This window comes from Dioscorea cayenensis, chromosome 13 (assembly GCF_009730915.1).
Source record: "Dioscorea cayenensis subsp. rotundata cultivar TDr96_F1 chromosome 13, TDr96_F1_v2_PseudoChromosome.rev07_lg8_w22 25.fasta, whole genome shotgun sequence".
NCBI lineage: Eukaryota > Viridiplantae > Streptophyta > Magnoliopsida > Dioscoreales > Dioscoreaceae > Dioscorea > Dioscorea cayenensis.
The window spans coordinates 4565557-4577567 of NC_052483.1; the positions used below are offsets into that span (position 1 = coordinate 4565557).

The window sequence follows — 12011 nt, forward strand, 5'->3', positions numbered from 1 at the left end:
GTAGGTAGTCAAATAGCATACTTAGGGAGTTTGGCCAGCAATCACGATCCTCAAGTCCAATAAGGAAGGCCACAAAAGACAAAAACTATAAAACTTTGATGGAAGAGTTGATAGCACTTCGTGCAAAGATAATTGTTCCGGAAGGAAAGGAAGATGTCGTTAAGAGGAATGAGTAGCAACCGACCCTAGAACGTATAGATGATATTGGTCATCCAATTGATCCATCCCATGATGATTCCTCTAAACCCCTGGCCAAAAAGTTTAAGAAAGTGGCCTCCAAGCCACGAGTACCGAAACCCCCATTGGGGAAGTATCTGAAGGGTCCCAGTATGAGACGCCAGTCATGCGCGCTACAAGGACAGTGAAATCCTCTTGCTAAGCACTTTTTGCCTCAACAAAAAAATGTCAGCACTCGAAAAGGAAAGAAAAGAACAGTGCCAACTCCATCACAAATGAGTGTGCTCGATGAGCAAACAACTGATGACATTAACAATACAATAGAGTCCTTAACCCAATTGAGAAATGAGGAAAAATTGTCTACAAAAGAGGGGGAGAAGGAAGCATACCCCGTAGAGGAAATACAAGACATCCCCACCAGTTTAGAAGACACAGGGTTACATATATGCCATGAGAAGGTAAAAGAACCTCTAAAAGATTTTATCAAAGAAAAAAAATGATCCGCGGGTTTTGGTCATTTGAAATAGTTACAACAAATGCTATTACATGTGTTTCTCAATACCAGAATAGACGAGTAGGTACCTCGACAAGTATTTCGCGCTGCGATGGTTGAATTTCATACGGTGCTGGTTGAATTCTAAATTAAATATTCACTATCATGGCGTATTAATCGATTTTCAAATTTTATGTGCAAGTTTCAATTTGTGCATGCTAGTATTACAACTAACAATTTAGATATCATCGTAATTATTTATTTTTATTGTTAAGTGTTTATATTTATTATATGATGTTAATATGTTTCCTTGATATGATACCAGGACTGTTGTATGCAGTAATGGATGGGGTTACATGACCCGATCTCATCTGCATGCTTTAATCAGTGGTAAACTTATGGTGCCGGATTCTGTCATCGATGTGTTCGTCCTCATGTTACTTGATTCTCTGAAGAAATTCCCCCACGAGTTCAATAGACCTGCCACAATTTGCAGACCTATGGCGTTTGCTCTGTCCCAACAGGAGTATTCAATTGATGGACTTGATAAAATGATGTCCCCAGCTTTAGAAGATTATGCCAGAGTGAAACTTGTTCTCATTCCGGTTGCTTTGAACAAACATTACCATCTTATTGTCCTCGAAAAAGACAAGAAGGAATATTTTCATTATCCATCTGTCCATAGTCCAGTTTATGATCAAGAAGCAAATGCCATGGTAATATTGATACCCATTTCGAGTTTGTGCTATATTTTTGTAACATTATTTTTATGTTTTGCAGCGTTCCTTGTTTGAAGATCGTTTGCAGAAAAAATTCAATATCAATGAGACGGCATCATATACACTTACTCATGATTGTGAATGTCCATAATAGAGGGAGGACAGTGTCAATTATCTAGTGTACTTGATGCATTTCATAGAACAGCTTCTACATGGCGAGGAACTCAGTGTACTCCACTCAGATGTTGCTCATCTGCAACTAGAGTATGATGTACGCATCTTGTTAGATGGCATCACACGAAACACACCCCAGTTAGCATTACCTATAGAAGCGTTAGAGGCAAGTACAGACGCTTGGAAAAAAATGGTTGATGTGCTACCACAAAGTCACCAAGAAACTGACCAGGAGCCAAAGACCACGTCACCCATCCCAGAAAGTAATGAAGAGGCACAACCGAATGGTGACTATGCCGAATTGTCAAATGCCTAACATGAAATAAATGTCCTCAGTTTGAATATTTACTTCACTAAGAATGGTCATTACTGCACTGTCTTACTTATGCTTTACAAATTAACAGTAACAGTCGTTATTGTCTATTACTGTTCATATATGCCAGCTTATGATTACTTAATTGCCTCATACATCATTATCATTACTTGCTGACCAATAAATCCTACTCGTATCCAGTTATTGTGTTTATTGTGTATAAATTGAATATGCCGCTCATTAATGTATGGTTTCATATACATGTGTGGTTTGTTGTTTACTTCCATAGATATCAGTTCATTTTCATTATTTGCTGACCAATAATGCTATTGACACTTCAAGATTCACCATTCATGGGCAGTATTACTGTTAACATATATGGTTTGTTGTTTACGGTTAGACAATCATGGATGATTTTCAAAACATGTTACCTTAGTTCATTGTTCAATAAAAACATGCACTCCACCGGGTGCTTAGTCTACGATTACTTCATGTATTGCCCTATTATGTCCGATTAAGTGACAACGACTACAATGTATTTCACGCACATGCCATGCTTGTGACTCAATCTGCTTGGGCCTCAGATGACCATACCTTTTCTTTGAGATAGGCGGTTGAATACGAAGTTGGTGAGAGTCATCCAACTGTTTGTCATGATCTGGTACAGGGAATATTGATTCTTTGTATGCCAACTTGTAGGATTCGATAGTGTAGTATGGCTCAATGAAGCGATGGACATTTGTATTAGTTTGCATAATCACTGCGCAAGCATGCTTACATGGTATTCCATACACCTGTCAATGGCGACAAGAGCATGTTCGATCACGCAAATTAACAGAATTACTTTGGTAGTCAACAACCTCGAACTGTTCTCCATCTGAACAACCTATCATTAACCACCTACTTTCTTTGACTATTGCTTCAATCTTCTTGTGAATCATAGGGCAAACATGAGATTCCCATTTCAAGCAACAATTATGTCGATTGTACATCATGTTCATCATCTTGAACCTACAATCATGATATGAGTTGTATCAATTACATGTGGAGCATACTATTACGTTGGTAAAATATATATATAACATAAAAGGATTTAGAGGTAATAATGCAAGTGCAAACTGTAGAACGTATTACCTAATTTCTGAACACCAACTACTAATACTAAACAGTAATGTGCTAAATGAAAGGGAAATATAAAATACAAAACACAAACATCTAATAGTAAATAGATTAAGCGAAATTAGAACAAGAAAGAACAATATTACAAGCAAATAATTGAAAAGAAACATGAATACGGGAAAGCATGTAACAAGTTTGCATTCTATTTGGAGACGTCTGAAATAATTTAAGAGTTTGAATATGGGTACCACCTTATTACATCTACCATCTTGCACACAGGAAGGTGTCGTGCTTCTCTTATCCATGAATTAAAAAATTTTGCAATGTTGGAGTACATTTCAGCCCACCGCTAGCCTCTAAACAAGTAATTGCACCAATGTGACATGTCCGATTTCTGGAACATCCAATGGTGTGCTTGTTTGATGTGGCCAATATGGAGCCTACAGCTTCATCATATTCGAAAGACATATGATCAGGCATATGCAATCTTCATAATCAAACTCCAACACTCATCCTTTAATGACTTTCCTAGCTGCCCATTTGATTTAAGAAAATTTACATGTAGATGTTGCAAGCAATAAGCATGTGGGGCGGAAGGAAAAACCTTCATAATAGCATTCACAAGTCCTTTCGACCGATCGGAGATGAATGTGATGATGTTCATGTAGTTGTCATCACTGTGTATTACATCACCTAAAGTTGATGTAAACCATGTCCAGTTATCATTAGTTTCATTATCAACAATAACAAACGCTAAATGAAAAAAATCCTTCATTGTCATCTTTGGCTATTGCACCCAAAAGGATACCGCAGTATTTTCCCAACAAGTGAGTTCCATCTAGAAAAAGCATAGGCCTACAACCCCGCTTGAAACCATCAAGAGAAGCACTAAAACAGAAAAACCCACGCTTGAATTATTCTCCATCAGTGTTGATAATAATGATGCTACCTGGGTTAGTTTCAGCAACTTTGGCTGCATACCATACCAATAAATTATAGCTTGCTATATCACTACCATGAAGAATTCCCCTTGCCAACTCTTTACCCATCCAGGCTTGTTTGTATGGCAGACGAACACTGTGGTCACATAATATATCTTGTTATATATTCAATGCTATGTATAGAGGCCGATCCTATAATTTCATTATTATCTTCCAACTGACCCATTTCTTTGATGCTCTCAGGTGAAATGGTGTGTTGATTCCCCCACCACATGTGTGTTCATGTTGTGCTATTTTAATCCTAAATGTAGGGAGGTTTCCATCTCTTAAGGCATGAACACGCCATTGACAATTTTTATCAACACATGTTACAGTCACTCTATCTCTATCGTTTTTTATGAACTGAAAGTTGAAATTGCGTTTGACGGCTAAGTTACACAATGCATCCTTAAAGTCTTTCACATCTTCAAAATGATGAGCAATCATAGTAAACTCAGTTTCTGAATCTCTTGACGGATTACGTATAATTAAAGGTCCTCCATGTAACACTGGCGGTAGCATTAACAATGTTTCCCTGATATGATGAAAAAAGCAAATTGTTAGTTCAATAAATAAACAGAGACACTTTAAAATTGAATGCTTACTACCAAAATCTTAACAAAAAGCAAAAATCTAAACTGCAAAACTGAAAACTAACTACAATCTAACGTGAATAAATGCGAAAACATTTTAATGGGCAAAAAACCAGCATAACGAACGCCGTATCGCATGTGTACACCATTAACATTGAATAGAAAGACAACAGTTATCGCGTAAGCAGAGATATAAAAAAAATGAAAGAATAAAAGATATATGATATTTACGATGGTCTTGATGACCCAGAGCTTCTGTGTTACTATTCACAGTCTCTAACAACATATCAACCACATTTATTTTGAATAACCGGTGAATGTTGCACATTGTTTGGAAGTCATCTTCGAAACTAATGGAAGCCATTGTCTTCTGCTCATCTAGAATTATATACTTAACTCTGACCGAAGAAGCTTCAAGGTGCCAATACGTACATATTTCTTCCAATAATAATTCCCAGCCAATCAAGGTAGTTAAATCTAACACACAACCCTCTTCCTTATATTTCACAATAGTGTAAAACATGTCCATTAGGCCACTGCAGCAACAAAACAAAAAAAAAACCTTTGGTCATAAATGAACAACTTCTGAACATGGTGGTTAATAAAAATAAGATAATAATATAAACAAAATCTCTAGACGATATCGTTGATGTATGGTATGCTCAAGATGAGATGTTTGCAGCTGGTGTAACGTTGCACTGGAGAGCTTTTCTGGACGGGAGAGCCGGTGATGAGGAACGAAGATAGAAATAGTTTTTTACATACTATGGCAAAGAGGTTCAATAATGGAAACAATATGAACAAGAACACCAGCTTCTCCACCATGACACAAGTAGAAGAAGAATGAAACTTTCAAAGCAAGTTTGCAGTACAATGGCCATACCATGATGTGACTTGGCCCCATTATTCCCTCCAAACTTTCTTAAGGGTAGTTTTGGGATTAAACAAAATCATCACAGCTTGGGATGATGGAAGGGACGAATGAATACTAAAAATATAAAAAAAAGGACTGAACATGCATTAATTTTATCGAAAAGACCTAACAGAAAGTTTAAAAAATTTTAGGGACTTAAAAATATTTTTCCCTTGATAATAATACTAAGCACCGGAAGGCTTACATAAGAAACCATCAAGTGACATAAAGCACCGATAACCTTATCCTCTTTTGACAAAATTCAAAGATTCCCCCCCTTTCCCGTTTTGGAACCATACGTCCGTACATAGCACTTGCCTTAGTGGATGTTGCCCAGCTTTCTCTTTTAATTCATTTTTAACCAAAAATTCAGCAACCCAAACCCTGATCCTGACCCTAAAAAGTTGTCCGACATCATGGTGGCTTCTGCATGCAAGTGATGTTTCCACTCCCATTCTTTTTTCTTTACCCCTCTAAGTGCTCAATGGAATCTTTCATAATTTGAGGCACTCTATGAATAGCTCATCACTCTTCCATCTCTTTAAATATCAAAGCCAAGCTTGGGAACTTCTCCACCAAAGAACAAACACAACATGGTTATTCCCAAAGTTCAGCTAGGAAGGCAAGGGCTTGAGGTGCAAGAAACTCCTATACATTCTTCCAACTTTCTTCTTCTTATAACTCTCAAAATTGTGATTGAAATTACATAGCATAAGTTATTTAATTTTCTATTTGGTCTTTTATTCTAGGATGTTTTGTTTTAAAGTTTCAGATCTCTTTTTATTTACATATAGACATTTATGTGTTTATATTTTTTTAAGTACGTTTGTATATTGGATTATTGTTTTTATATAATTTTCTTTAGGAATGGGTTATTTATTAAAAAAGAACTAAGGAATATGTAATTATAAAACAAAACATAATATTATTCATGTTGTATTTTACAGTCATGGTAATAGCAAAGTGGTTAAAACAGCTTGACTTTTATGCTAGAGATCAAGGGTTCCCAATGAATAATTGGATATAATAATAAAAAGTGTATCATTATTTTTGGATAGCTTGTCCATATTACCAAAAAGAAAATCATCTTATATTCTTTTCATTGTTGATGTAAGGAAGTTATATGGCTCAAAAACAGCCATATAACAAAATTTAATTTTGACCAAGTTCTTTGTTAATACAATTGCTCTTTAAATGTAGGTGTCGAAATTGGGATTTGGGTGCATGAGCCTTTCGGGCATATATAATTCTCCATTAAAAGATGAAGATGGAGTGAACATCATCAAGCATGCCTTTGACATGGGTGTTACTTTCTTTGATACTTCTGATGCTTATGGACCCCATTCAAATGAGCTCCTCCTTGGAAAGGTTTCCTTCTTGCCCTCTCTCTATCAAGACTAATTAGCTTAGTTTTTTTTTCCTTCTTTCTTTATATACTATCAAGAGTCAAGACTAATTAGCTTAGTTTTTTTTCCTTCTTTCTTTATATATATATATATATATATATGAAATTCATGTAAAATAGTTGTTAGGTAATTTATATTATAATAAACTATATAATATTGATGAAAATTTATTTTTGATTAACGAGCTATGCATATTTTTCACTGACCCAATAACAGATGTGGCAATTAAAGTATCAAGTGGTAATTATTTATCAAACTATGATATTATAAAAATTATTTCTAAGAGCTACTTTTAAAATCTAAATCATGAACATTAGGTCATGATAATTATCATTTCAATTAATTAATTAATTAAAATTGAAATGCTCATAATGTGTCTTCTCTTCTCTTGTCAAGCGCTTGAACTTTTCTTATGATTCACAAGGAAAAATGTAAAAAAAAAAAATGTAGAATTAATTTATTTTTTTTTTTGAAATTTAATTATTTTTAAAATTCATTTGAGTTATTATTTAATTTTAATTTTTTTAAAATAATTTTTTTGAACCAGAAATATAAAAATATTACTTTTATTACTTTATTATCACTTTAATTTCCACCTTTTTTTTTATGGAAAGAGCCAAAAAGGCTAATAATTTCCACCTATTTTGAAGCAAACAAACTTACTATTGCAGTCGTTGAAAGAAATACCACGTGAAAGAATACAAGTAGCAACAAAGTTTGGAGTGATGCATGCAGCAACAAGTGGAATAGTAGTGAAAGGCACACCAGATTATGTGCGCACATGTTGCCTTGCTAGTCTTCAACGTTTGGGTGTTGACTACATTGATCTTTATTACCAGCATCGAGTGGATCAAACAATCCCCATTGAGCATACCGTTGAGTATTCCACTCTCTTTGAGCCCTATTTATTTGTTTATTTATTCTTTGAATTCTTATGTGTATACCTATTTAAATAAATTATATGTATTAAAAGAAAAAGGTAAAAAAGCTAAATGTTTCCTTGCCCTTTTGTTAATTTTTATTTTGGTCATCCATTTCTATAAAATTATGATTTGAACATCTACTTTTTATTTTTTTAATAATTTAGTCATCGAATATACACTGACTATAACAAGTGGCATACTAGGTGATACTTTTTTTCTCAGAGATAATATATGAGTTAATATGTAACATGTGTGATCGCCATTAACGACGTATGTTTGAATGACCAAATTATAACTAAATTTAAAAGTAAGGGATATAAAAGATGAGACTTAATTATTTAACTTTCATACAACCAAAACTCCTAATTAGAAATTAAAAATTAAATAAAATTCACCACTTAATTAAAGTAAATTTTCAAGATTTGATTACTTAACTTTTAATATAACTAGAATAATTAGATGGATAAATCTCATTCTACTTGGTTAACATTAATTTCAACTTGGTGGATAAATTTTCTGTTAATAAAATCTTATGCAAAAATGCATGGATGGTATTAGAATATATTTACTATTTAAGTTTGTAATAATTAGAGTTATATAACGAGCACATATGAACTAATTGTTGGTCATTATGATCTTGATCTATTATTTAACATAGTATCATAAGCCATATACCTGGATAAAACCCCCTTTTTAAAGACGGATTCACAATGGAATGATAAAAATAAAAAATAAAAAAATAAGAGAGAAAATATTTATAAACTCTTCATGTCAGTTTTACTCTTAATTATATAAACTTCTTTATCATTTAATATAGAATATTACCTTAATAATATTATTAATGTACAAAATAACTTAAATAATGATATAACTCAATATATTGCTATAGCACTAATAATAAATTATTAAATATCAATTCACAAATCATTGCTTAAAAGATTAGGCACACAACTTTTAATTAATTAATTAATTAATTAATATTGAATGTAACTCTTATTATTAGGTCAGGGAGATGAAGAAGTTGGTGGAAGAGGGGAAGGTGAAGTACATGGGACTATGAAGCAGAGCCCTGATACAATTAGACGATGCTCATGCTGTGCATCCAATTACAGCATTGCAAGTTGAGTGGTCTCTTTGGACCAGGGACATTGAAGATGAAATACTTCCACTTTGCAGGTTTGACACTGCCAGAACCTATAGATATTATATGTTTTCACAACCTATTATTATTATTATTATTGATGATGATGATGATGATGAGTATGAACCACAAGATCGAATTCTTGACATTTGAGTGGAAGGAAAGAAGGGTAGGAAATACTAGATCTCCTATTCTATGGGTGACCACTATTTTAATTATTTTTAAATTTTTTATTTTATTGTTGTTATTCGTTAAAAATAAAATCTATAATCTAATCAATAAAATGTAAAAAACAAATTGAGTTAATGTATACTTGCCATGTATAATTAATAGATATGGGTAATACGAAAACATTGGTTTAATTAAGAAGAATTCAATTATTTTTGTTCTTTGTTGAATTAGAATAAAAAAAAAATGTATTACTAATAAATTGGTTAATATTAATTAACGAATGGTTATATCAATAAAATTAGTTATATCATAAAAAGAAGAGATATTTTGGATTTATTTTCCTATCGAAAATTGTCCTTATTTGAAATAACTTTCATAAAATTTCTTTTGGTTCACATTTAAGGGAAAAATATTATGAAATATTGGTTTTGTAATATTCCAATGATCTATTATATGTTAAGTTGTAGGATAATAATAGCATTGCAATAAATACCAATAAAATAAAAGTTGTACAATACATATATAATGCAATTAAAAGCTAATAAAAATTATTTGAAGGGTAATATAAATCTATATATTACATTTTTTCATGCAGAGAGCTTGGAATAGGTTTGGTTCCATATAGTCCACTTGGGCGTGGTTTCTTTGCAGGGGAAAGCAGTGGTAGAAAACATCCTTCAAATGGTCGGTATATTAATTAATTTTAGCATAAAAGCTAACTTGATTTTGTGTACTTTAATTTAATATTGTTATACTGGAAATATTTAATATATTCAGAAATAAAATATAGATAAACCACGTCCTCCCTCTTTTTTTAAGATGTAATTTTCTTGCACTTAATTTTTATTAGGAAATTTCTAATTTACAGTTCTCTTTTGATATTTTACACCAATTGATCTCAATCATAACAAAATTTTAATATATTGGGAGAGGTGGCTAGTCCTATAACTCTCGTCATTGCATGGCAACATTTTGGCAATGTTAAAGTGTTTTTTTAATGTGCATTTGAGTGATGAACTTCATTTTCACACAAATTATAAATTTTTCTATTTTTTTATCTATATTTTATTTTCAACATAGTATCACAGCCAAAGAACACACTTACACTAATTAGAATTCTTCTAACCTTGCTTTGCTATTTTTATTTCAACATAATATAGTCTATGTAGATCTCTTCTTTTACCATTAATACTTATCTAAATATAAATATAAAAATAATATTGATTATTATTAATTTATATAATTTTTAGGTTTCATCATCCAAGGTTTCAAAGGAGAAAACCTAGTGAAGAATAAGGTTTCTGTATGAAAAGAGTGGCAAATTTGGCTTCTAAGCATAACTTCTCCCCCTCAACTAGCCTTGCATGGCTTCTTCATCAAGGTCATGATGTCATCCCCATACCAGGTTGGTTTCTTATAATATAATCATGTGTTTAATTAATTAATTAATTAATTGAGATGGATGAAAAATAAAGTTTATTGATTATTTATTACTTTCACAAAATATTATTATATAAATATATTATTCATGAAATACTTTTTAAATATATCCTTTGTGTGTTTTTAAGGAACAACCAAAGTACACAATCTTGAAGAGCAATGCTAGGGTCTCTAGTGTAAAACTAAGTGAAGAGGACTTGAAGAGTTTCAGATGCAGTGTGTATTGAAGATGTTGCAGGCCCTAGAACTTATGGACATGTTGAATCACACTCTTGGAGTATGCAAACACCCCACAGATCGACTAGTTTGTAAAATGACGTTTCTACCCTTGATTGACAAGTTTGTAAAATTCTTAGAATACTTAATTTAATGTTCTTTCATAAGCCAAAATGGAGCTAAATTGAACTTACTTACAAATAGTATATCATGCATGTTGTATTTATTTATAATGTATTTATGCATGGTATTTGTAAACTTTTATTGAATGCATGAAAAGGAGATATAGTATATATATATATATATATTATTACACGTAAGAGATGTCACCAAAGTTTTAAGTATTATTAGGAGGCCTCTTCTTCATCTTCACTGTTAGGGAAAGGTGATCAGTCATATCCTCCCTCACTCCTCAACCACTAACATGTGCATTCACGGATACATGATATCCAAAATTTATCACATATTTGATATTTACATAATACTATATAATAAATTTATCTCTGAGTGCATAAGTAATTTTAAAATTAATATAATTAAAGTCAGTATAGATACATATTTTGCAATAAATAATTATATAAATTTGATTTCTCAATAATTATAGATAAACATAGTTTACTAAAATATTTAGACATTGCAGAAATGAAAGTAGGTAAGGAGAAAGAAATAGCTGCTTCAATCTTGAAAGGTGCCCGACTAGAGACATAACCTTTACCCACCACCATAGTGATGAGGGTTATGTCAGTTTGCTTTTGCACAATCTTTGGATTATATATATATATATATATATATATCAAATGATAAAACACACTCAAGTGTTCTGTTTGAATTCAACTCTCATGAGTTTTATAATTTACATGCTTTGAAAATACTATCTTTGAAAACATCTTGAATCTGCTCTACATAAAATCATTCATGTGATTGATTGTGTATAAATGCTAAAAGAATTTGATAAAAGTGACATGTACGTGGACATATGGTATATCATCATAATAGTATAATACAAGATTAATAATATATTTATATTTTAATATTTAAAATGAAAGAAATAGTTTTAAGTTCAATTTTGATGTACTAATATAAATATACTTGCCATCTCAAAGGGTCAAATTATGGAAAGGTTTTACTCCACTAGTTGTCATACGTCCAAATAGATTGATAGAAAAGCATGCTTGATGCACCAATCTTTTTAGAATTAGATATCCACTACAGTAAACATATAAATAAATAAAT

General features: G+C 32.0%; 1 pseudogene; it reads left to right on the forward strand.

Moving 5' to 3' along the window:
• Positions 1–6005: 6005 nt before the first annotated feature.
• LOC120274614 lies at positions 6006–10874 on the forward strand (annotated as a pseudogene).
• The last annotated feature ends 1137 nt before the right edge of the window (positions 10875–12011 follow it).